The following is a 27,204-nucleotide window of genomic DNA, read 5'->3' as shown; positions in this document are numbered from 1 at the left end:
TACAGGCGCCCGCCACCTCGCCCGGCTAGTTTTTTGTATTTTTAGTAGAGACGGGGTTTCACCATGTTAGCCAGGATGGTCTCGATCTGATCCACCCGCCTCGGCCTCCCAAAGTGCTGGGATTACAGGCTTGAGCCACCGCGCCCGGCCTTCAGTCTTATTTATATCCTGGATATTTTTGTGGCAAAGAAGTCTTTTAAGAAAAGTGACCCCAACCAGTTCTTTCCTGCAGAATCCAGTAATTCACATGGCATTGTTTCTGAATCAAACAAACCCTGCTGTCCTAGCTACAGTCGATTTAACTGAGGAGTCTGTTTATGGAGAAAGGTGGTTTGTTACAACAAGATTCTTTGCTTTTGCTTTTCTTTGATTTCTACATATCAAGGTTACAGCATACTGAATGATAGAAAATTCACCCAAGTTCATTCTTCTGGAAGTTAAAGATGTTAGCCAAACAGAAGAATATGGGTCATTCAAGCTTGAGTTGCAGTCTTGAGTGTTGAGTTATTCCTCTGAAGCTCCTAGAAGCCTGCAGCCCAACACTGGAACACCTAAGACCCTGAGGAGGAGTGTGGCTGATGAGGAATTTCTTATTTGAGCTCACATTCTTTTTTCTTTCTTTCTTTTTTTTTTTGAAATGGAGTCTTGCTCTGTTGCCCAGGCTGGAATGCAATGGCACAATCTTGGCTCACTGCAACCTCTGCCTCCGGGTTTAAGCGATTCTCCTGCCTCAGCCTCCCAAGTAGCTGGAATTACAGGTGTGAGACACCACTGGCTAGTTTTTGTATTTTTAGTAGAGACAGGATTTTGCCATGTTGGCCAGACTGGTCTCGAACTCTTGACCTCTGGAGATCAGCCTGCCCGGGTCTCCCCAAGTGCTGGGATTGTAGGCGTAAGCCACAGCACCTGGCCTAAAACTAACATTTTCCTTTTTTTTTTTTAAGCTACAACAAATGTTTGAATAAATCACCTGCATTAAATAATATTTAAAATATAGTATCTTCAACACATTATAAATATGAAATGTCCCCTCCCCAAACCCATTTGCTTCAGTGCACAGAGTCTCCCAGGCAAGGTTTTCCATCGCTCAGCCAGTGGAATGGATGGCGGGCGCCAGATGTTACACAAAGCATTTATTTCTCCCAGAAGGCTGAGAGCCAGGAGAATTCATCTCCTGCTGGGACCTCTGCCCCAAGCTTCTGGGGAAATAGTGAATTGGGCTCAACAGGCAAAGTAGCTACCTGATCCACTAATCAGATTCAAAATATGAAAATGCACTGGAGAGTGTATCCCTTCCTGTTCTTCTCCATGGTAGAGAGACCTAAAGATAATTAATAAAAACAGCTGTCCCTTCAAACTCAGAGGAGGTTTTCAAAAACAAGTATAAGCAAAAAATAAAGAGATAAAAGGAAAGTAAATCAAACCCCCAATACTCCTGAAAGTAAAACAGTCACATGGTAACTGATGTCTGGAAGAAGTTGAGGCAGAAAAGACTGACAAAGTTCCAAGTGGCCGGCCACAAAAGTGCCTTAAGGAATCCACGACAGTGCTCTCCATTTCCAAGGCTGAGTAGCTATTCCCAGTAAGTTAACATTTTTCCATTAAGAAGAAAACAAAACAAAACAAAAATAAAACCCACTCCAGAAAAAGGATCAAGAGAAGAGCACTGCAGAAAGTCAAGCAGCTGAGCGTTGGCAGATCACGAAGAACCCGGGCTGAAGCTGGCCCAGGTAGATCCTCATCTTGATGCTGTCACTTGTCTTCCTCACCCAGATCTCACTGGCTCCTACAGAACTGATCATGCAGCTCAGTTTCTGGTTGTCCTTTGATTCCAGATAGATGGCCTGGCTTTTGTGGTACCATCTTTTGTCATAGCACAGTTTGCCATCTTCTATCGGAGCTTCAAACCTCTGGGCTGGAAGATTCCACGGGTGTCACAGGCAGGTGCTCAGGAGAGGATGGAGATGCTGGTCTCTTGGGTGACTTAAGCTTATTTAATGTTCTCAGATCCTCCATGATCTGTTCATCCGTTAACAAATAGTTTAGCTGGGCTGGAGCAGGTTTCCTCCTCTTGTTTGGGATGGGGACGGAATCATTTGGTCGCCTCTGCAACTTTCTGGTCATGATAGGTTTCACCTCCATAGAATCTCCAGTCAGTTCATTGTCAGCTTTTCATTTTCGATCATTTTCTTCTTTTCTTCTAGCTCAGCAATCAGGTTCTCTTTCAGCTCAACCTTCTTGTCTTTAAATTCTTTCACTGCCGCCTTCTTTTCTTTAATGTAATTTCGTTCCACTTGTTCAGTTTCCAGCTGGAGGAAGAGTTCTGCATTCCGTATCCTCTCTTTGTACCGCTGATCTAGTTTTTTCATTCTTTTCTGATATTCCTGTAATGTACCTTCTTGTGGTTGTTGCAACTGCCTCTTGAGAGAAGCCAGTTTGTCCTGATACATCTGTTCCTTCATTTCTACATAGTCTTCTTCATCATGCTTTGCCAGGTCAGTTTCACTATCCTCAGTGTCTTCGTCCGACTCGCGGCCCGGACAGCTGCGCTCGTCCTCGGCGCTCTCCAGCTCTTCGTCCTCCTCTGGGTAGTACTCGGGGGCTGGCGGCGCTTCAGCCTGGGCCGAGGCCGGGGCCAGCAGCCCCGCGGCACTCATGTCGTCTCTAACCGCAGTTGAGCATGGTTAGAGACATGGTTAGGCCCAGGAACACCGCGGTCACCCGCCCTCAGTACTCGCTGTCTGCCTAGCAGCGTCCAACGGAGCCCCCAACTCGAGAAGCGGGAGTCACAGCGAACCCTTCCCGGTCTCTGCCGACCTCCGCCCCCGCAACATTTTACTTTTCAATTTATTTTTATTTTTTTGGAGATAGAGTCTCACTCTGTCACCCAGGCTGGAGTGCAGTGGCATGACCTCAGCTCACTGCAACCTCCGCTTCCCGAGTTTAAGTGATTTTCATTCCTCAGCCTCTTGAGTAGCTGGTACTACATGTGCCACCATGTCTGTCGAAGTTTTTGTATTTTTAGTAGAGATGGGGTTTTACTAGGTTGGCCAGGCTGGACTCGAACTCTTGAGGTCAGGCAATCCACCCATCTTGACCTCCCAAAGTGCTGGGATTAGAGGTGTGAACCACTGCGCCTAGCAGATAACTTTTTTTTTTTTTGAGAGGGAGTCTCACTCTGTCGCCCATGCTGGAGTGCAATGGCGAGATCTCCTGAGCCGACATTCTTATGTAACTTTGCAATAAACCTGCATGATAGAAGTGATTTGTGAGTGTAGCTTTTCCCCCCAGTGTAGTTAAGAGTTTTCAGCATTATAAACCTCTTACTGCTTAAACAATTTAAAAGAAATGGTGGTGTAACATGGGTAATTCTTTCAAGTGTTTGCTATTACAGATATTCCTTGATAGCCAGTTTTAGAATTTGTTAAACATTGCATTTGTCAAAAAAAAGTTCTTCCTTAATGCTTACCCTAACATGCTCTTGCTTAACTAGCTCCCTCTTGTACCAACGAATCCTATTTTTTGCTAGAGTGACCCACAATCCTTCTTGACCAGACTCCCTTTGATGGGGTTAAAGTTCTTCCTTTTCCAGAAAGACTCAGTATGAGTATTTGCAAAGTTCTGAACAGATGTAGTTAAACCTTATATATGCCTTAGATCAAGAAGTGGATATGTTGCCAAAAGAAATTAATTTCCATATAAAGCCAGGAAGACAGGCTGGGCTCATAAAAATAACCAGAACGTGTTTCCAAAAGACTCAGTGGGCAAAGAAATCCGTATTTCCAAATCAATACTTTCCAAAGCTCATAGAGAAAAATAAATAATGTTTTCAGGGTAACATGGTTTTCTAAATGTACTACTTACGATTGAGGTCTGTAAGCAGTCCCCAGTAGTGCTTCACGAAATTCCTTTTGTGTGTTCCCACCAGCTTTACTCTAAACGCCTAGTGCGCAGTAATCCTTTCTTCTCTAGTTTTATCAAGAGAGACACATGGGTAGAAAATTCCCTCTTTGACATTTTTTTGTTCATTGGAAAGATCCACTTCTCAATAGTGGGTGAAAAATTTGAACAGACCATTTTCCCACCCCAACCCAGTGGGTTGATCTCTAAAATACTAAGCTACAATTCCCTGTTGGGCACTCTATTGAAAAAATATGCAGAAAAAAGCCATCCATGAGTACCAAATAGACAAATTGAAAGTATATGTCCTCATCTAGGCTAAAATTTGATTGGCCTTTTTAGTAGATTGTTAGTGAAGACAGAGGCTCTTGGAGGTGGCATGTGTGAATGTAAGTGTGTGTACCTGTGCATGTGTGTAATATTTTTCATGCTATGCATTAATTTTGACTAATGATTTCTTGGAGTTGCTATAATTCCTTTCTCCTACTCATGGAAAATAATTGGACTCTTTGTTCATTTGACTGTTTAGTCTCAGAAAATGAGTCAGGGAGGGGTAGAGAAGTAACTCAGAAGGAATTTACAAAAGTGGGCAGAAGAAATTTAATTTTAGCTTTGAAATTTAGCAGAACTCAACCCGCCCTGCACGTCACAAGTTAGGAGGAGCGACTCTTGCCCCAGGTACAAGTGTGTTCCCTACAGGGGAAGCCATGTTGGGGATGTAATGAGCTAGAAGAAGTCGCACATAGATGACAACAGGAAACAGCATATTTGATGAGTCTTTGGCTGGACTTTTCTGCAATCAGGTGAAGACAAAATGATTCTCTAAGAACCAAGTATGGTATCACTCAAGCTTTGCTATCCTGTCTTCGTTGCCTGTTTTCAGTACTTATTTTAACGTACGTTTCCTATAAAATTGTCCATCTACATGATTCTAGTTTTAGCATTTTATTTCCTCCTACTTGCTTATGCCTCTGCCCCAGCTCAGTCATTCCTTCTAATAGTGCCCTCATTATTCCCTCTTCCCCTGCTTCTTTTCCTACCTTGTTTCTTTCTCTCCACGTCTTTCAAACAGGTCTAATCCTAAGCAAACTTGTGAAATTTCAACCTCTCAGTCCTTTAGACTTGAATTGTCTCCTCTCTTCAATGGTTTCATTTTTCTTTTCTTTTCTCTCTTTCTTTCTTTCTTTCTTTCTTTCTTTCTTTCTTTCTTTCTTTCTTTCTTTCTTTCTTTCTTTTTCCTTCTTTCTTTCTTTCTTCTTCTCCTTCTCCTTCTCCTTCTCTTCCTCCTTCTCCTTCTTCTGCTGACAGCGTCTTGCTCTATCATACAGGCTGGAATGCAATGGCATGATCTCGGTTCACTGCAATCTCCACCTCCCAGGTTCAAGCGATTCTCCTGCTTCAGCCTCCCGAGTAGCTGTACTACAGGTACCCGTCACCATGCCTGGCTAATTTTTGTATTTTTAGTAGAGATAGGGGTTCACCATGTAGGCCAGAATGGTCTCAATCTCTTGACCTCATGATTCACCGGCCTCGGCCTCCCAAAGTGCTGGTATTACAGGTGTGAGCCACCACACCCGGCCCGGTTCCACTTTTCTATTCCTCAGTGTTATTGTTATTACTTTCTTTCCACGAAAATAAAACCTTTTTTTATTTTAATTTTTTTTTGCAATTTATTTGCTCCAAATATTACTTTCCTAGGACAAATCTCAGTTTAATAGCTACCAAAGTGTTTAGATAAAGGTATGAAACACCGAAGTGAAATTTCTGGACTGGCTAAGGTTCTGGAGACTTCCATGTGTCTTCCTCTATCCTTCGTATAATTTCTTGAAACAGTGGGGACATAGCTGTGAGAAGCATTTACTTCCTCTTTCAGGGCCTTGGAGAGGTCAGACCCTTCTGAGAGGAAGAAAGTGTCTGGGTGACAAATATTGGAGCTGGGTCTCGGGAAGCAGCAAAGCTGGACCAGGAGTCCAGGCAGACCCAAAGAGCAGGGGAGGTCTGGCTGCTGGAACAAGGTGCTTTGTTTAGTTCTGCAGAGACCTGGGCCCAAGGATAGAGTTCTCAAACTGGGGAAATGGCTAATAACAGCCAGTATCTGCTGGGATTCAGGTGCCGTTGTCTAAAAAGTCAAGATTTAGGATGTTAACCCAGAAAATTGACAGATGTTGGCCAGGTATTGTGAATATCTCAGCAGTTTTGGGGCTGTGATCAGAGAAAGATTGTTCTGGCCACACTCAGTGCCCCTAGATACTCTGCAGAGACCCTAGCTCATAGCTGGCCTTCAAAACTCATCTCAATATCCCCATTCCAGAAGGCTGTCCCTGACTACTCAATCAGGAGTGCAGTGCCCATCCTAATGCTTCCATAGAAGCTTATCTGTGAGAGCTTTCATCAAACCGACTTGTGGTGGCCTTTTCATCTGACTTTCTTCCTAGGCCATTCCGGCACAAGGGCACAGACTGTGGACTTAAACTGTGTCCAGTGTGCTGATCACATGCCTGACCCAGAGTGGATGCTTAGCAAATGTTTGTTGAATGAATGAATACAAGAATGATGTCCTTTAGGATGGCAGACAAAGGAAAACTTGAGCCACTGCAACACTAGACCTCAGAAGAAAGTTCTGCTACCAAAACGGAAAAATGTGTTTTTGAACTCAAATTGTGTTTGATGGCCTTCTTACTATTAATGGAGATCAACAGGTTGTAGAGAGCTGCATTATCAGCAGATGGGAAGTAAAGGAGGAGCAAGAAGCTGACTCATTCCCTTGAGCTGGCAAAGTATACAATACATCCCAGACAATGGCGAGAAACCATCCATCCGCCCATGGAAATCAGTGAAACAAAAGGGGCCTGAGTGGACACCTTCACTTCCCTCCCATGCCTACTCTGGCTCTCAATCTATTTGTATTCACCAAGGCTGTATATTTTGGGACTTTTGTGCTGGGCTCCTCTCCGTCTCTTTGGGATAATAAAACCAGAAACGAAATACTGGGACAGGTTCTGGCATGTGCAGTTCTGTGTGAGCCATGGGAGTGCATGGGGCATTTGGAAATTTACAGAAGTTGAATGCAAAGTGTGAAGAGTTGGATTGGAAAGGGAGTAGGTTGGGACAGGTGACTTCTGCTTTTCTTTTAAGTCTTTCTATATTTGAATTTCTAAAATTACCTGCATAAATTACTTCGATAAACTAATAAAAATACTTATTTTTCAAGACAACTAAGAGTCAGATGGAGATAGCAGTCTTGGGGCATGCAGGGCAGTGGGAGGGAGTGAGTGAGTAATAATCGCACTTTGGAAAGAGGTTGTTTTCATGCCTGGTTTGGCTCCTTTATGAGGCTACTGCTGCTCTGGCAAGATGAGCTGGGCCCCGTGTGAAAGGAACGCTTGCTCAGGATTCCTGGATTTAGTTCCTCACATTCCAACCTCTCTGCTCCACACCTCAATCATTGCCCCGGTCTCTTAACTCTATTAGCTGCCAGCCCTGTGGCCCATTTACCTTCTTCATGATTTGTGCACTTAGCTTCTGAGTTCAACTTCCTTTCTAGTGACATTTCGTTTCTTGTCCTAGATCCTAAAGTATTCATGGTCAGTGTCTAAAGTAATAGCCTTCCTGACTTGACTTGTCCCCAGGTTATCTGTTCCAGATGCTTCCCTGAGGGGATGCTGCCTCCTGGTTTGTCTCAGTTCTTGGAGAAGTACCTATGCAGCCAAAAGGATCTACAAAAGGTCTGAAAAGAGTTGATAACAAGCAGTAAAACCAGGGCAGAACCCTTGCAGTCATACCAACATTCCTTTCAAGACCCGACTCATCCTCTTCCTGGTTGGGTCATCTTATATAAGTCACAGAGACTTTCTGAGGCTTGATTTCTTTATCTGCACATGGAAGACACTAATAGTACTTATCCCTTAATAAAAGTTCAATATCTGTTTGTCTAGAGTCAGAAAGAAAATAAAGTTCAAAATCCCCACTGTAGCAGAAGTGTAAAGTTAGTTACGCTGTCCTCAAATACGCAACGACAACAAAGTATGGCTCCTTATTTTTTATACTTGGTCTGTTTTCAGCAAAGATCATCCTCACTCAGCCACCCCATCTCAAAGGGTGACAAGTACAGTTTCAGTCTCACCAGAATTTTATTCAATTTTATAAAGAAAATCATGTCTTTAGGTAAATTTTTTATCTCTTTTGGATAAAGTGCTCAGTCTTTCAGGTTTTTGCTCACTCTGTTTCTCTTCAAGATGACATCTGAATGTGAGGCTTAAGCGACTTCAGCAGGACAGAGGAGATTGGGAGCTCTTGGCATCCTTTTGACATTGTTGGTTTCTGCTGTGTCATAGCTAGTCTGGGCTGCTCCCTGGACTCACGACCACTGGGAGGGACTGGTGCAATTTTGGGGTGTTCTGCTGGTATCTGAACTGAAGCCTGTAACTGGTGTAATGCATGGACCATTCTTATCCTTGCTAACATGACCTTACCTTGTTAGTGCTGCAGAGGTCCAGTGTGACTTTCCTTGCTCTTTCTTTTTTTTTTTTTTTTTTCTGAGACAGAGTCTCTCTTCATCACCCAGGCTGGAGTGCAGTGGTGCCATTTACTTTGACCTCCGCCTTCTGGGTTCAAGTGATTTTCGTGCCTCAGTTTCCTGAGTAGCTGGGATTACAGGCATGTGCCACCATGCCTGGCTAATTTTTTTTTTGTATTTTTAATAGAGATGGGGTTTCATCATGTTGACCAGGCTGGTCTCGAACTCCTGACCTCAAGTGATCCACCCCACTTGGCCTCTCAAAGTGCTGAGATTACAGGCATGAGTCACCATGCTAGCCTCTCCTGGCTCTTTGAACAGGAAGTCTGCCCTGCAATGTAGACCCCAGTATGATTAGCAGTTGGTTCTGAGTCAGTTGAGCCCTGATTTGTGGTATTTGCAAACTTCTGTGGTGTAAACATTCCCGCCTTGGCATTTCAAGGTACCAGTGTGGTGTCACCAAATGTGAAGTTGGAAAAAGATCTGTCTTACAGATAGAATAGATGCATATAAGCTCAAGAACATAGATAATATGTAAAATGTAGTCTAATAACTATGGAGCGACAATTTTGAATATTGTCTTTATTTTTAATAGAATTAATTTAGATGTAAGTTGAAATATCTTTGTTTTTAATTATTGCTGTGTTTAACAACTGGCTTGCAAATTTTCTTATAATTTAATAGGCAGGGCTCTGACCCAGCGACCCATCTCTGGCTCACCACTAACAGGTCATCTCATCTTCTTTGTCAAGACATCTTCTATCAAGCTCCTAATCAGACCCTCAATTAAGTTCCACGTTCTCTTTTGGGGCAGATTGGGAGCATGAAGTTTAGACCCACGCTTTCCTAACCACAGGCTGACACAGAGGCAACAAGAGACACAATATGCTCTCAGCTACTAAAAAGGAAGTGGGGCAGAAGCTCCTCTGCCCATGCCATTAACCTTGACTCATATAATTCACTTCCCCCTGGTGGAATCTGTCGAATAGTCAGAATGTCAAATTCCCCTAGACTCTTGAAAAAACTCACTCAATGGTCAATTCACAAAAGCCCATTTCACCAAATGAGAAATTCTAAATTTAGTTTCTTTTTGTTTTAGTTGACCAGTTTTCTTAATAGCATTTTAAAGAAGAATGTCAGATTTGGTCTCCTGCAGCAGTCAACTGTGTGGCCCTTTCTCTCACCAGAGTTTCAGTCACTTTCTTCTCCACTTTGCAGGTTCCACAGCCTAACCTGTTTCTTAGAACTACTTAGTAGTTGTAGGAGAGAATGTGATTGCTCTAGGTCTTCCACTGGATGCTCTTCATTCTTCATTTGGTTTGGTTTTGTTAAAGTAGACAAATAAAAATAGAGAATGGCTGTCAAAAATAACAAGCCCAAGGGAGTTCTGGAGAGTAACATCAGCACCAGACATTGCTCACAGCGCTGGTCTCTGTTTATAGAGCAATCTCTAGTCTCTTTACTCATCTAGGTGTTTTACAATGTTGGGCTCAAGTATCTGGGCTTGCAGGTATTGAGAAACTACTGAAGGCATAAATAGAGGAATGACAAGTTTGGATCTGCTTTAGACACTGAATTATGGTAGTAATATGTGAAAAGGACCAGAAAAGGGAATTTGTAAGCAGAGAATCCAGTTAAGAGTTCGTTAGAACCCCCGTGAGAGATAACAGTCTGAACTCCAGTAATGGAGGTGATGGAATGATAAGAGCTTTTTTCTGGCTACCCTAACTTAGAGGACTCCCCCTTTACTCTCTAACACTGTGCCCTATTTGTGGAAATTTATACATTTATATTTATATGCCTACTTATCATCTGCTCTCTCACTAGACTGTAAGCTCCCTGAAGGCAAAGTTTGGATGTTTCATTTCCCAAAGTATTCTCATCACCCAGCACAGTGTCTGGTTCATAGCACATGCTCCACAAACACCTGGGAAAGAAAGTGGAATTGAGAAGAAAGAAAAGATATTCACCAGTGGGAGCAGGTTAGTTATGTTTTATAGTAAGGGAAAGATGCTCACGGAGGAGGAGTGAAAAGGCAGAGGAGAGATAATAAAAGATGGCACAGACTCCAGGATAAGCAGGAGTAAACAGGATAAGGTCAAAAGCAGCAGAATTAGCTTTGCCTAGAAGAAGGGCTCCTCTTCTTCTGACACAAGAGGAAAGGAAGAATGGATGTGTATGGAGATTGATTGGATTTTAGGGTATAAAATTGATGTTCTATGTTTCCTGGAGATGTGATAGGCACAGTTATCAACTGAGAGAAAGAGAGAAAAGGAAGAGAAAGAGAAATAGGAAGAGGAAAGAAAGGGAGGAGGAGGAGGAAAAGAGGAAGGGGAATTAAAAGTTAAGAGGGTGGTGAGAGTTTAACAAAAATTACTACAAGGAAGGGAATAAGTTGACCAAATACCTAATAAGGTGACCAAAATACCTAATAAGGTGACCAAAATACCTAAAAAGATTTCTCCAAAAGGGACCAGCTGAGGAATAGTGTGACCAAATTAGCTTATCTCCAAATCTCATAAGTGAGTGACAGGGAAGTGGAACAAGAAGATGGGAGGGTTGACTGTAATGCAGATTCGCAGGAGGCCATCTCTCCTCCAGTTAATGTGTCTCACTGCAACAAAGGGGAAGATTTCAGGACTCCTGGGATGGGTTTAGATGAATCATTCATCTCTCCAGCTGTTAAGAGTTTTGAATGTGTTAGATAGGACACAGACATCAAAAACTGTCCCTCAGCGGTCTGCTTCTCTAGAGAAGGTCTCACCAAGGGGTTGAAGCTTGACTTACCCTGCTGTGTCCTAGATCTGTAAGGTAACCCTGTCCTTTACTACAACTTTGTCTAGCAAGAGAGCAGTGTCTATCTTAAAAATCTTACTGATATCCAAATATCTTCAGTACTTAGTACTTTAGTACTAAATATCTTTAGCACTTAGATGACTGCATTCTATATGAGGAAGTACATAAATTAAGACTTTGATAGACCTGGGTTTGATTCCTTCCTCTGGTATGGAGAAGTTTTGTGATCTTAAATAAATTAGCTAACCTTTTCAAGCATTCATTGTTCAGAGTAAAATGGGGGAAGTCACTGGAACAGTAGAAGGATTAAATGAGATAATATATGTAATTTATCCAGCAAAATGCATAACACCAAGTAGACATTCAATAAAGATTTTGTCACCTCCCTACTTCTTTTTTTTTTTTTTTTTGAGACGGAGTCTGGCTCTGTCGCCCGGGCTGGAGTGCAGTGGCCGGATCTCAGCTCACTGCAAGCTCCGCCCCCCGGGTTTACGCCATTCTCCTGCCTCAGCCTCCCGAGTAGCTGGGACTACAGGCGCCCGCCGCCTCGCCCGGCTAGTTTTTTTTGTATTTTTTAGTAGAGACGGGGTTTCACCATGTTAGCCAGGATGGTCTCGATCTCCTGACCTCGTGATCCGCCCGTCTCGGCCTCCCAAAGTGCTGGGATTACAGGCTTGAGCCACCGCGCCCGGCCCACCTCCCTACTTCTTTCTCTCCTTTCATCCCCCTTATATAATCAGTTTTCTGTACAGAGTGCAAGATTCCTCATGACAGAAATGGCATCTTAGTCATTAAAAGATAACTTTTCTCTTTTTTTTTTTTTTTTTTTTGAGGCAGAGTCTCACTCTGTCGCCCAGGCTGGAGTACAATGGCATGATCTCGGCTCACTGCAACCTCTGCCTGCCGGGTTGAAGCAATTCTCCTGCCTCAGCCTTCTGAGTAGTTGGGATTACAGGTGCCTGCCACCACGCCTGGCTCATTTTTGTATTTTTAGTAGAGATGGGCTTTTACCATGTTGGCCAGGCTGGTCTCGAACTCCTGACCTCAGGGAATCCACCGGCCTTGGCCTCCCAAAGTGCTGGGATTACAGGCTTAAGCCACTGCACCCAGCCAACTTTTATCCTTTTATTCATTTCTTTTTAGATGGAGTCTCACTCTGTCATCCAGACTGGAGTGCAGTGGCACAATCTCGACTCACTGCAACATCTGCCTCCCAGATTCAAGCAATTCTCCTGCCTCAGCCTTCCGAGTAGCTGGGATTACAGGCAGCCGCCACCACACTCAGCTTATTTTGTATTGTTAGTAGAAACGGGGTTTATCCTTGTTGGTCAGGCTGACCTTGAACTCCCAACATCAGGTGATCCACCTGCCTTGGCCTCCCAAAGTGCCGGGATTACAGGTGTGAGCCACTGCACCTGGCCACTTTTATCTTTTTAAAAGTAATACACACCCTTGTTAGTTAAAGATTTCAAATAAGAAAAAATAAGCAGCTGCCTCATTCCTCCCTACATGGAGAAAATTATGTCTAATTCTTAACAGCTTGGGATTTTAATTATTCTGGTGTCATTATCTAAATTTGCCTAAAAGTATGTGATATAGTTTGGGTATTTGTCCCCAACCAAATCTCATGTTTAATGGTAACCCCCAATACTGGAGATGGGGCCTGGTGGGAGGTGTTTGGGTCATGAGGGCAGATTCTTCATGGCTTGGTGGTGACTTGGTGACTGTGAGTTCTCGTGATATCTGGTCATTTAAAAGTGTGTGGCACTTCCCTTCCCCACTCATACTAGGTGGGGAGTTATGCTCTACCTCTTTATCCACATAAATTATTTGAAATTCTCCTGCATGGGAGATTTTTCTCTTTTCTCTCCCTTATTTATTTATTCAATTATTTATTTATAACAGCATGTATTCATAAATATTTATTTCTGGGTTATAATCTAATACTACTTTATTTATTTTGTTGCTGGAATTATTCCAGCTTTGACCATTAGGAGTTTTTTAAGTTGGCTCCTTTGACCTTTTTGAATACCTTCAACATTATGGGTTTATTTATTTATTTATTTGGGAGCATTATTTTTTACTTTCTGGCACTATAAAATACTTTGGTCTTACCTTGCATGTTTCCTTTCCCAATCCTAGAATCGGACATTTCTCCAAGAAGACCTAGTTCCTTTTACTAGGAAATTGTATTAGAAACCAAGATCTGAGCACTAGATGTGTTTGTTGCTGGCAGAACATGGTTGCATCTAGGACCTCTCAGCTGGCAGAGCAAGCAATAGATGTGTACACACCAACTCATATATACATATATCTCTTAATATTTGTGTATGTAACATTGGTATTGATATTAAGCAAAACATGAGTTCAGATGGATGTTTTCAGCTCTAATATATTACACAAATTATTCTAGCTGCTTCTTTTTCTTATATGTAAACTCACACTCCAAGAGTGAGAATCCTGGCTCATAGCATCCCACATCCACTTATTTGATTGTTCATTTCCAATATACATGTATCATGACATCGAAATTGTTAACTGGTGCCCTCATGAGAATAACTTTATCAACTAGAGTTCAGTGCTTGTGTAATTTCTTTTACCTTTAGTCTTACAGACTCCAGGCTGGGCGCGGTGGTTCTCCCCTGTAATCCCAGCACTGTGGGAGGCTGAAGTGGGCAGATCACGAGGTCAGGAGTTCGAGATCCGTCTGGCCAATATGGTGAAACCCCGTCTCTACTAAAAAATACAAAAATTAGCCAAGTGTGATGGTGTGTTCCTGTAATCCCAGCTACTTGGGAGGCTGAAGCAGCAGAATCGCTGGAACCCAGGAGGCAGAGGTTGCAGTGAGCTGAGATCGCACCACTGCACTACAGCCTGGGCAACAGAGTGAGACTCCATTTCAAAAAAAAAAAAAAAAAGGTCTTGCAGACTCCATACATTTCCAATATAATTTCAGTCAGTATCCCACCCCTTCTTTCAGTGAGGTTGTTTCACACATTTATAACAGATTGTTTTGTCACATTCCACATTCATCCTGGGATCCCTCAATCTTACAATTATTTTGCTCTCTGAATGTATTATATTTTATACCATCTTATTCTTTTTTCATAAATGCTACTTAGTTGTTAGCAATCTGTACAAATGAAAATCCTCTCTCTGGGGATGTTAATGAGAATTTTTGTGAAGCCTTCTCTCTGTTTAGTCACTTTTCTCTAAGTGTTTTATTTAGTTTTTTCTTGCCTATATGTTCCACGTTAGAAATTTTCATCAGATTCTGGTACTCTTTGTCTGACTGTCCGTGATTCAGGGTGTGGAAATCCAATTTCTGATTGGAATTTTCAAGGGTATGGGTGGGTCTTGTTAAGGCTGAGTTTCCTTGTAGGACAATTTGGCTGGGCGACTATTGGGGGAACTCCTAATATTGTATCAAGTCTTTCCACTTCTGCTGATTCTCTAGAGATACCTTCTAATCTTATGTCTGCTAGGAATCTGGTAGCCCACACATTTTCGGACTGGCACTCACAGCCTCAATTATGACGTGGGTTCCCTCTCAGTTGAGTCTCTGATTAAACTTTCTAGTCTTATGCAATTGTGTTGAAAGGGAATTGACTCAGTGGCATGAATAGAATCCAGGGAGAGGGATTGTTTTTTAGTTTTATTTCATTTATTACTTTATTTTTATATAGAGATGGGATCTCGCTATGTTGCCCAGACTGATCTCAAAATCCTGAGCTTAAGCAACCCTCCTGCTTCAGCCTCCCAAAGCACTAGAATTGGCGGTGTGAGCCACCATCCCCAGCTTCCAATTGCTTTTCTTAAATCTTCCAGCCAATTTTTCTCATTTTGGTTCCCCATCCCCCTTAATCTCCCATTCCAGAGGTATCTGATACTGCTGATTTCTGAGACTTTTGGTGATTTCGAAGTGAAGGTTAGGTCAGTTTTCAGCTTTCCTCATTTTCTTCTTGGGTCTGCAAGGCTCTTTAGTAAACAATCATATGACTGCTTTCCTGACTTCCCAAATTTTGTGCTGTTATATTATCTTCATTTATTTTTGGGTATATGTCTTTAAAAGCATATCTATATCTGTCTGTTTATCTGTCCCTTTACAGTGATTTTATAGAGATTTCTGGTGGGAGCAAAGTTAGATTCTTCCATCGAACCCACTGCCCATCTTTTTCAAATCCAGTTTACAAATTTTTATCTCCTTGATATAATTTTAATGACTTTGGGAGGAAGAAGATATATATACACACACACACACACACACACATACATACACACACACATACACATCTTTATATTGGAATCTCTGAAGGCATGAGTGGGTCTTGCTAAGGCTGGGTGGGTCTTATTAAGATATACGTGTGTATATATATATATATGTACGTAGGTAGCTGGTATATAGACATAGATATTTGTATGCTAGATCTAGTCATATTATTCATTTTCACAGTCTTTTTGTTTTTTTGTTTTGTTTTGTTTTGTTTTTTAGATGGAGTCTTGCTCTACCCAGGTTGGAGTGCAGTGGCATGATCTCGGCTCACTGCAAACTCTGCGTCCCAGATTCAAGCAATTCTCCCGCCTCAGCCTCCTGAGCAGCTGGGACTACAGGTGCCTGCCACCATGCCCAACTAATTTTTGTATTTTTAGTAGAGACTGAGTTTCACCATATTGGTTAGACTGGTCTCGAACTCCTGACCTCAGGTGTTCCATCTGCCTCAGTCTCTCAAAGTGCTGGGATTACAGGCATGAGTCACCATGCCCAGCCCATTTTCATAGTCTTAAAATGCATTCTGGATACCAACTACTCAATAAATATTGGTTAAAATGTATAGAAATCAGAAAATCTTCATTATGTTGTGCCTTACGATTGAGCACTCACAGTATACCAAAGGTATTATGCACCATGACCCAAATGTAACTGTCTCTCTTGTGACTTTCTGCTTTTCCAACTAAATTAAGAACATAGAGAATCTTTATAAATAGTACCTTTGTTGTCACTTCTAAATAAGCCTCCAGGGAAGCGCAGCCAGAGGCATTTATTATGACATGTAAATCAGCAATATTAAAATGGATATTAGCTGTTACCACTTGGAGTATTAGAAGAGAGGGGTTCAGCTGGGGTCCCTGCCTGTGCCAATATGGTTCTGTTTTAACAGATGAAGACGTTAATAATTAACTTCATCAGTGAGTACACGTTCATGCAGCATTGGTCCTCCATTCTAAATGTGTTTGGCTAATGTTGATTATGAGGTTGAAAGTCCTTAGACAAATGCTTTTGCTTTGGTATATGATGTGTTAAACAGGATTAAAACTGCCTACCTGCCTCTTATAAAATGTAGCTTTCTATGTTATTTAAATATACTTTGTTCATGTGGTAACATAAAACAGGTTGAACAAATAGGTTTCATTTCTGGGCTCTATTACTTCCAAAGTATAAGACTCTTGTTTAATCCTCTTAGCTTCTCCAATGATCTGACTACTCATTTATACAACTGAGTTGCTATCACTCACACTGGCTCACTAATAGTGGAGATAATACCTACCTGTGTTGAAGTCAGGATAAAGCAAGTTTATGAAGAATAAATCCTGTTAGGCACCTTCCTTTTAGTTTGTAAAGTATTATACAAATATAAAGGAACATTATTTTGAAATAATTTTTAACACTATATTAAGGCAGGACATAATTGGACTAAAAGGTCTACTGTTAACAATCTATTAAAAAAAAAAAAAAAAAAAAGCAGAAGCAGCGACTCCCGAGTCCTTTGCCTCTTGAGTAGTTTGTGGATTACGAACAATGCACTGATTAGATCTTATGGAGTACTGGTTCTACTTCTAAACATTCTGGCTTTTCTTTTGCTTTCTATTGAAGAACAGGAAATAGTTGAGATCTAGACATAATGTAGGTTCTAATCTTCCAAACTCTCTATTTTCCTTGGCTTCTTTCTTGACTCTGAAGTTAAATGGAAGTTTCAAGATCTCACTATTCATCTCATTAAATTATTTTGTAAACAATAAAATCAAGTTTAGGAGGTTGGTCTATATTTGTCTGCCTAACATTCAAACAGCCCCATGGTGCCAGCATTTTTTCTTATAGAAATCTCTATAATGCCAAGGGGCCTTGGTCATCCTAGCAAAATGTCATTCGTTGCTTTGTAGAAGACAACCTGAGCCTGTGCTTTGGTTGTTGTTCTGGGCTTGGATTCCTGACATTGAAAAGGTTTAACACATACCATCGGTGGCAGTCAATTGGAAGACAGACAGACACAAAGCCATTCTCAAGGATTCTTCCTTTATTTCTGAAATACCTTGTGACCACTAGAAAGGGGGTTGATCCTTTCCTTTTGTTTCTTTTAGTATGTTCACAGTGATGTAGAAAAGGAAAGAGAGACCATTGCCTTCAGAGGGTTTTTTCTTTTCTTTTTCTTTTCTTCCACATGAAAGACTTCATTGTTCTACCTCAAGTTTACTGCAAGCCCTGGGGAAAGTAGCAAAAGATCAAGAGAGAGAGAATGATTACTGATGCACTTGCAGAGTGGCAGGCTCTTGCTACACAGAAATACAACAACCTGTGAAAGTGGATCCCTGTTATATTTTAACAGTCTAATGGGGCTTGCTTTATCATTAGTGCCATTAGGACTGCTTGTACTGATTTAATCAGGAATGAAGCCTTTAAGCTGACTTTATATACCCACAATGCAACAGTTAGTTGGCAGCTGTGATTAGATTTAATTAGTGTAAGTGGAAAATGCAGCACTTTTTTCACCTCTTTTCCTACCCGATCTCCTACCTACAGTTTTATTTCTGGAACTTTTTCTCAGAGAAGTGTTTTTGCTCCCCACTCCCCTTCCTCATTTCTTAGTTCTGGGAAATAAAGATGCAAATAAACACGTGAAGTCAAACGAGACTATGCACTTGGATACTCAGTATTGGTTCTTGCATGTTTTTCTTGTTTTGATTTTTTTTTCTTGGTTTTTGTTTTTGTATTCCTAAAGCACATGTAATCTGTGGTGCCTTTGTGGAGTTGTATGTTGACAATATTTCCCAAATTAGGAATTTAAACATGTGAGATTGTGACTATAAATCTGCAAAGAGGCTTAGGAGAAAAAACAAGGTATAATAGAGCCAGGGCTAGTGGTAGTGGTGGTGGTGGTGGTGGTGTAGCGACCAGGAAAAGCTATTAATTAATTTGTTAGTGTGCTATTATGAAGAACAGTGAATTATTAATTTAAGTAAGACTGCACTGTCTTTTTCTTTTTGCCAGAGTCTTGCTTTGTAGCCCAGGCTGAAGTGCAATGGCACGATCTCGACTCACTGCGACGTCTGCCTCCTGGGTTCAAGTGATTCTCTTGCCTCAGCCTCCTGAGTAGCTGGGATTACAGGCAACTGCCACCACGCCTGGCTAAATTTTCTATTTTTAGTAGAAACGGGGTTTCACTATGTTGGCCAGGCTGGTCTCGAACTTCCGACCTCAGGTGATCCACACGCCTTGGCCTCCCAAAGTGCTGGGATTACAAGTGTGAGCTACCGCGCATGGCTGCATTGTCTTAAGACTCTGTAATTACACACTTGATAAAAATCCAAATTGAATGGTAAAAATCTGGAGCTGTTTTGTGGGAATTTGACATGACTCTCATTTACTGGTGAGAGGCTGTGCTGGATTCATAGATTTGGGAACCCCTAGCAAGTGATAGCAAAAATTCTGAGAGGGAATGAAGTCATGTAGAATAGGTGATGAGGAAGAACAATGGGTCAGGTCTGGAACTCTGTGGGATCCCAATATTTAATGATAAAATGAAGGAAAAATATATGTGAGGGAACAAAATCAAAAAGGTTTGAAAATAAACCAACGGAATATATGGAAATTTTGGAGTAAATATTTACAAGTTCATGTAGATCAATTACCCAAGTGACCCCCAAGGCAGTACCAGTCTGATCCTTCTGGGGTGGGGTGAGGATTTCCAGCAAGAAGGGAGCAGTGATGCTCCTCCTCAGGGGATGTTAGGCACCCACCACTCCTCTTTGGTGGAAGTAATTGTGAAATGTAGGGCTTAAAAGTAGTTCATCATTGGCCAGGAGAGTTGGCTCATGCCTGTAATCCCAGCACTTTAGGAGGCCGAAGTGGGTAATTATGAGGTCAATAGATCGAGACCATCCTGGCCAACATAGTGAAACCCTGTCTCTACTAAAAATACAAAAATTTGCTGGTGGTGCGTGCCTGTAGTCCCAGCCACTTGGGAGGCTGAGACAGGATAATCGCTTGAACCTGGGAGGTGGAGGTTGCAGTGAGCCGTGATCACACTACTGCACTCCAGCTTGGCGACAGAGCTAGAGTCCCTCTCAAAAAAAAAAAGTATTTCGTTATTGTCAGAAAGCTGAGGCCCAAGTTGAAAGTGGAGTTAATACTTGTACACATTACTGATGCCAAATTAATTTTTTAGTAGATATGTTTCCAGTAGAAAGAAAATAGATAAGAAAAATAAACCAATAGGAGAATATGGAATCTGGTTCTAATTCTCCAGTTCCATTTTTAGACTTTTATTGCATTATATTTTGACCCATTTTTATAAATATACATGAGTACACGCACACAAGCTTTGTACTTTTTGCAAAGTAAATATTACAATTTCTGATCTATTTCTATGGTAGATATTTTTGTTGGTGTTACATGAGAATAGAGTGGTTACCAACGACCTTAGTCATCCTGGCAAAATATCCAAAAAAGTCAGCTGCAAGTTTGGTTTCTTGTTTATTTTTTCGGTCTTTATAGTATTTCAGTCATTTTTTTTCTCTCAAGCTATTTTCTAGTTTCTGACCAATGCCCAAATGTGAGTCCCTATGAATTTAATGGGCCATGTATATAGAAAAAAATTAGTTCTGAGTTTTCATTTTTTGGAAGAGACTTATATAAAGCTAACATTGAAATGAAAAACAAACTAGTCTTTTTTTTTTTTTTGCATGAAAACTTCAAAGTAAAACAGTTCTAATTTTTTTATTTAGGTAATAAAAATGTTAGTCTCAGATGAGAGAAATTCTTCTTTGCACTGCGCTTGAAAACAGGCAAGGGAAAAGAGAAAATTAGGTACTTCAAGTCACTTTATCCAGTAGCGGCAGAATGGAATTTGCCAGTGTAGGAAGGAACATTGAACAGAGAGCATGAAATCTGTTCCTTTCCTTACTAATGAAGTAATCTTGGGAAGGTATTCTAACTCTCGGGGTCTACATTTTCTCATTTGTTAAATGATTGGGTTATACTACCTATTTTTGTTATTGTTCCTCCCAGTTCCTATGCCGTGCAATTCCAAATAAGATTCATTACTTGGCATCCAATAATCTATACCACAGATGCTCAGTTAATCAACATCCATTTAACCAATCCACTCGGGTAACCCATGCTCTCCATTCTCTCTGTAAAACTTTGACAATGCTTTTTGCAGAAAGCTAGCAGCCAGATGATTATTCTAGTACATTCATCCATTCCTTCCCCTATTGGTTGAGTTTTATGTCTACCAAGAGTCAGCTGAGTTTGTTCCCAAATCTGTTTATCTCAGTTACATTTATTATTGAAATTACATAATTTGTTAAATAGTGTAAAAGCCAAAGTAGTATAAGTGTGAGGAAAAAAAGAGCTGTTTCTATGAGAAACTAATGCTTTGGATGAGTCTATAAGCATGTAATATAATCAGGTGTGAAGAAGACATCATAAAAAGCTAGAAAATACTGATAAATATCTAGAGAAGTCTATTTTTATATTTCTTCACAGTTGACCTTATTTTCTTATTCCACTTTAAAGAAACTGAAACTGGAGATCAAAGATGACGCTTTTATGCGAGAAAGCAATAGAACTCCAATCAAACTGTAAGAAAGTGTTCTACAACAAAAGATTGATGAACGAATGCAGATAGAAATAATTGATGCCAAAATATATTATTCAGTTATACATGTAAAATTTCCTTACTTTTCTCACGTAAACTTTTTTTGGATTAACCAACTAACTGCCAATCCTGATTGTATTTGATTAGAGGGAATTTAATTTGTCATATTGAAATCAGGGCCAGGCTAACATTTCCTTTGTTCTCTTAATATAATTTTAACAGGATATAATATACTAATGAATAGTGTGCAAAACAGTTTTTTTAAAACCAGGCATTTAAGGTATAAATATTTCAAAGCTGATTGCATATTATAGAGAAGTAGCATCATTTTCTGGGTTTGAATCTTGCCTTCTGTTCTTACAAATTACTTTGTATCTTCAAGATATCGTTTCTAGCATTGAGACATTACCATAATAATACTAGCTCTCGGAGTTAAGAGGATTAACTGTTAATATACATAAAGTGCAGCATCTGGCATATTGTAGAAACTAAAAATATGATATGATACTTATTCTTATCTCTTAAAGAAGGTTTCAAGTGCTTCTGCTTTCCAATTGATTTTTAATACAGTGATGGGCTCTGGAATTTGCTGGATAAAAAAGAGTGAACTTTGTGCACCTTTTGAGGGTAGCTTATGCAAACTTGAGAGAACAACAGGATGGCTAAGACCACGTAATTAGATTTCACAGTGGCCAGAGGTCAAAACTGAGCAGCAAGCAGAACCTTCAGTTAAGGGTCAGCGATCAAGCACAGGCAGAGATCAGTATTCGGAGTGGAGCTCCCAAGTGCCCCTATGTGTAGAGCACTGTTGCTGAGGTCAATAAGCTATGCAGCCTGATTACTGCAGGCATGATCTACACTTGTTCTTCTATAGCTTACTCTCCACTCTCCACACAGCAGCAAGATTGAGCTAATTGGAGACTAAAGTAGCCATGTCACTCCTGTACTCAAAACCATACAAAGTCTTCTCATTTCACTCAGAGTAAAAACCAAAGTTCTTACAGTGAATGGCCTGCAAGGCTCTACAATGATCTGGGGCCCTGAGTTACTTCTCTGCGTCATTTCTTATTATTCACTCTCCTCCAGCCGCACTAGTCTCCTCAATACTTTTTTTTTTTTTTTTTTTTTTGAGACGGAGTCTTGCTCTGTTGCCCAGGCTGGAGTGCAGTGGCACCCTCTTGGCTCACTGCAAACTCCGTCTCCTGGGTTCAAGTGATTCTCCTGCCTCAGCCTCCCATGTAGCTGGGATTACAGGTGCCTGCCACCATGCTCGGCTAATTTTTTGTATTTTTAGTAGAGATGGGATTTTACCATGTTGGCCAGGCTGGTCTCTAACTCCTGACCTCGCCCACCTCAGCCTCCCAAAGCGCTGGGATTATAGGTGTGAGCCACTGTGCCTGGCCTTCTTAATATTCTTTAAAAATAAGTCCTGGCTCACGCCTGTAATCCCAGCACTCTGGGAGCCTGAGGCAGGCAAATCACCTGAGGTCAGGAGTTCGAGACCAGCCTGACCAACACAGTGAAACCCCATCTCTACTAAAAATACAAAAATTAGCCGAGCATGGTGGCACACACCTGTAATCCCAGCTACTTGGGAGGCTGAGACAGGAGAATCGCTTGAACCCAGGAGGCAGAGGTGCAGTGAGCCTAGATTGTACCACTGCACTCCAGCCTGGATGACAGTGAGACTGTATATAGCTCTCTTTATGTAAAAATAATAAGAATAAGAATAAATATAAGTCCTGCACTCTCTGGTCCTGTGACCTTGGTTGTTCTTTTTGCTGGAAGTCTCCGTTGCCCACAGCTGCTTGTCTGGCTTCTGCTCCCTCACTCTTTCAGGTCTTTGCTAAAATCTCACTTTCCCTTGACCACAACTTACACCCCCACATTCTCCTATACTCTACTCCTTTTCTTTTTATATTATATAGCTTATTTATTAATTATGTTTATTTTTTTCTTATCTGCCTTTCTTTGTAATTTCTATGAGGGCAGGGATCTTTATCTGTTTTGTTCACTTATGCATCCCAAGTGCTTAGAACAGTACTTGGCACGTCATTAAATATTGATTGAATGAAGGAATGAACAAGTGAATGCATTTCAGGCCTCGCCTGAAAACAGTTCAAGACATTTCTTGCCAGGGGCTTAGCAAATGGCAAAACCATCAATCTCTGGGGATTTATTGAGAAGAGCAATGATCTTGTTAGACTGAAATGGCTCTCTGATTTCAATCACAGTTCGAAAATCTCCCTTTTCCCTAAGTCCCATTACTTTCTCAATTTTATAGCCTCAGATTCAGAGGTTTACTCAGGCAAAGAGAATCAGAGAACTGTGAATAAGGCCCAGATGATCCAGATAATAAACATATCTTTGCCTCAATTTTGTGACGTGTGGGCAAATAGCTATTAAGGAGTTTTCCCCCTTTCCTTCATTACTTGTCTCTAGTTTGGTTTAATGATTACCTAATGATTCAGCAGTTTATGACCTTTCATTTTAACTCTTGCAGTTTCTGACCCTCTCATGGTGCATTTATTTTTGGTATTGAAGATTTATTAACTCCCTCCCTTCTCCTTTTTACCTAATTGCAATTTAAATGATTCCAGTTTTCATAGGATGCAATATATAGTTCTCTTTATATATAACATAATAATTATACAATAATATTAGTTATAAAATCATTTAGATCTAATGAGCATGTTACTATCTGCCAAGTTCTGATTTAGGAGCTTCAGACATATTTTCATTAATCTTCAGTTCTGCCTTACAGCGGAGATTTTGAACTCAGAAAATTTACTTTGTTCTTTTCAGTAAGTATGTGGTCTTTTGGCTGGCCCCATCAGAATCCCCGGAAGTGTTTGGTGACAGATCCCTGAATCCCAATCCCAGGAAACCTACAGACAATCAACATTTTAACTTACTTCCAAAGTAAAGCCTGTAAGCACTCAAGTTTGAGAACCACTGGATAAGTATTGAGGTAGACTATATCTTAGAACACACTGACAAGGGAACAATACAGTGTGCCAGTAGCACACTGTAGTCATTACTAGGTAGATTTTTACCTATTACAGGTGAAGTTAACTCTCTTTCTGAAAGCCATATTCTGCTTCTCCTGCCCCTGTAGTGTTTGACGTATATGTTATCACCTACAAAAACAAACAAGATTCATCTTGAAGTTTCCAGCCAGAAGATATTGGTCAAGGAGCCTTTTGTTCTTTCACAGGCCGCATTATGTCTTTAAGTCATTCCTTTGACTCTATGTCAAATTAATTTTGTAAGGAATAAAGGACTAGGCTGGGGGCAGAGGCTCATTCCTGTAATCCCAGCACTTTGGGAGGCCAAGACAGGTGGATCACCTGAGGTCAGGAGCTCGAGACCAGCCTGATCAACATGGAGAAACCCCATTTCTACTAAAAATACAAAATTAACCGGGCATGGTGGTGCATGCCTGTAATCCCAGTTACTCAGGAGACTGAGGGAGGAGAATTGCTTGAACTCGGGAGACAGAGGTTGTGGTGAGCCGAGAACGTGCCATTGCACTCTAGCCTGGGCAACAAGAGTGAAACTGTCTCAAAAAAGAAAAAGGGCCTGGAGCGGTGGCTCACGCCTGTAATCCCAGCACTTTAGGAGGCTGAGGCGGGCGGATTACAAGGTCAGGAGATTGAGACCATCCTGGCTAACACGGTAAAACCCCGTCTCTACTAAAGAATACAAAAAATTAGCCGGGCGTAGTGGCGGGCGCCTGTAGTCCCAGCTACTTGGGAGGCTGAGGCAGGAGAATGGCGTGAACCTGTGAGGCGGAGCTTACAGTGAGCCGAGATTGTGCCACTGCACTCCAGCCTGGGTGACAGAGCGAGACTCCGTCTCAAAAAAAAAAAAAAAGAAAAAGAAAAAGAAATAAGGGATTGACTCATTTGGTCAATGCATCTGGGGACAGAAAGTAAAGCAAGTGTCTGAAAAAATAAAGTATAAAAATATGCATCAATAAACGGACTAGCTTTTCTAAATTTTCTTACTTATTCAAATAGAAGAAAACAGTATGACTCAAAAGTCAGATAAGTAAAATTTCATAGGCCCATATCACCATAGTCAAATCAGATAGGGGAAGTAAACCAATTGTCTAGATGAGGAATCGGCAAACTCTGGCTCACAAGTCAAATCCTTCTGACTACCTATTTTCATAAATAAAGTTTTATTGAAACACAGCCATGCACATTATCTATGGAATGAATGAATGATGATATTTCTTAGTTGGACTCTCCACAAAGGAAATTAATTCAGAATCCAAAGTCATGGGAAATGTTAAGTAATTGTTAACCTGTAACCCCACTCCCAGAACTACTCCATGGGCCATAAAACACGCATTCACCTACTCTGCAGGGAGACAGAAGACAGGCTTTTTATGGAGAGACATTCATTTCAAGTGGACGACATGCTCACCAGGGTGTGAAGAAGACCATTCATTGATGTGTGGAGAAAAGTATTATAATTTATGGCTTTACATTAATATGTAGAGAGAAGAAATTAAGCTTTACTAATATTTAATACACAGATTGGCAGTAGTCTGTGAACCCAACCCCAAAGAATAGGCTATAGAGTTCTCTCTTGCTTGATTTCGTTGTGTTAACACATACTGAAGTTTGCATGTACCTAGTTAAGTGGATTTAGGGATTTCATTACTGACTTCACAGAATAGACAAATGGATATAAAAGATTCCTGCAAAAGTGTCTAACATTGAAGATAATAGTAAATGCACTGCTTGATAATGAAAAAAAGTGGCAGAGTTGAAAGTTCCCTTAATCCTATGGAACTAGTTCTTCAGCAGCCAAAGAGGTAAAAGATGAATGTATACATTCTAATGAAATTTGAAATGATCAAGAGAATTATGAAATATGGATTTATTTCCTCTATCATTGTAGACCTCACCCTACTTGAATACTGTGTCGACTTTAAACAAAAACTTTTGCATAATTGGAGGATTACATTAAAAAATAAGTACCATGATTTCGTAGGCAAGATAATGAGGTCCTTTTTTTTTTTTAAATCACATCCTTGTATCATTAGGAATTAATTTTTTGTTATGACAATCATTAACATTAAGTCCAGAAATAATAAACATAATGCCAGAGTGAATCACAAAGATTTTAGAACATAATTAAGTAATTAAATCACACTGTTTACACATTTTAGCAGTCTTCATGATTTTTAAAAGTGAAAAGAGAAAGATGTCTTTGTAAATTAATAAGATAGAAGTAAAACAAACCACTAGGTGATCTTGACTTCCTCCTTTAAAAATGTCTATTTTGGAACAGAAAACCAAACGCCGCATGTTCTCACTTATAAATGGGAGCTAAGTGATAAAAACTCAGGAACACAAAGAAGGAAACAACAGACACTGGGGTCTACTTGAGAGGGAGGGTGGGAGGAAGGAGAGGAGCAGAAAAGACAACTGCTGGGTACTGGACTTAATATCTGGGTGATGAAATAATGTGTACAACAAAGCCCCATGGCACGTGTTTATATATGTAACAAGCCTTTATATGTATCCTCAAACCTGAAATAAAAACTTAAAAATTGTCTATTTGTATATTTTTATCTATATTATATGCCAGTCTAATAGTACATGCATATACTATCATATACTAGGACACACATGTATATACTATGTATAGTACGTGTGTGTGTATATATGTGTGTGTGTATATATATATACACACACACACACAAATTGAAAGTGTACGCTTAAATTTTGTTTTACTTATAGGTGGATAGGTCAAAAAATTTAGAAGCCACTGATTTAGACAATGATGTATGGATTCAACCTTCCTACTGGGATATCTTGGATTTATTGCTGCCTGACCTTTCCTTTGACTGAACTCCCCTTGACCCGCTGAAGTCCTGGGCAGAGTGACACAAATCACCATTACTCCTCTACATGCACCTCTGTAGCCGTGCGTATTGCATACTGGCACAAGCTTGCTTGTATATTTACATTTTCCACATTCATATTGTTTATCCTTATTTCTGGCTATTTAAATACTAAAGCTATTATTGACTAAATTTGCTTTGTGCGGTATCTTCCATAGCCATCTAGCTAACTAACACTCTTGCTACTGTCTATT

At 40.7% G+C, this 27,204-nt stretch overlaps 1 pseudogene across 1 annotated transcript; it reads right to left on the bottom strand.

Moving 5' to 3' along the window:
• Positions 1-956: 956 nt before the first annotated feature.
• Positions 957-2,821, bottom strand: LOC105528406 (annotated as a pseudogene). Its single transcript, XR_001004345.1, has one exon. The product of XR_001004345.1 is annotated as a sin3 histone deacetylase corepressor complex component SDS3 pseudogene (transcript).
• Positions 2,822-27,204: the final 24,383 nt, after the last annotated feature.

This window comes from Mandrillus leucophaeus, unplaced genomic scaffold (assembly GCF_000951045.1).
Source record: "Mandrillus leucophaeus isolate KB7577 unplaced genomic scaffold, Mleu.le_1.0 Scaffold715, whole genome shotgun sequence".
NCBI classification, from domain to species: domain Eukaryota; kingdom Metazoa; phylum Chordata; class Mammalia; order Primates; family Cercopithecidae; genus Mandrillus; species Mandrillus leucophaeus.
This window is presented reverse-complemented; position numbering and strand designations above follow the sequence as displayed.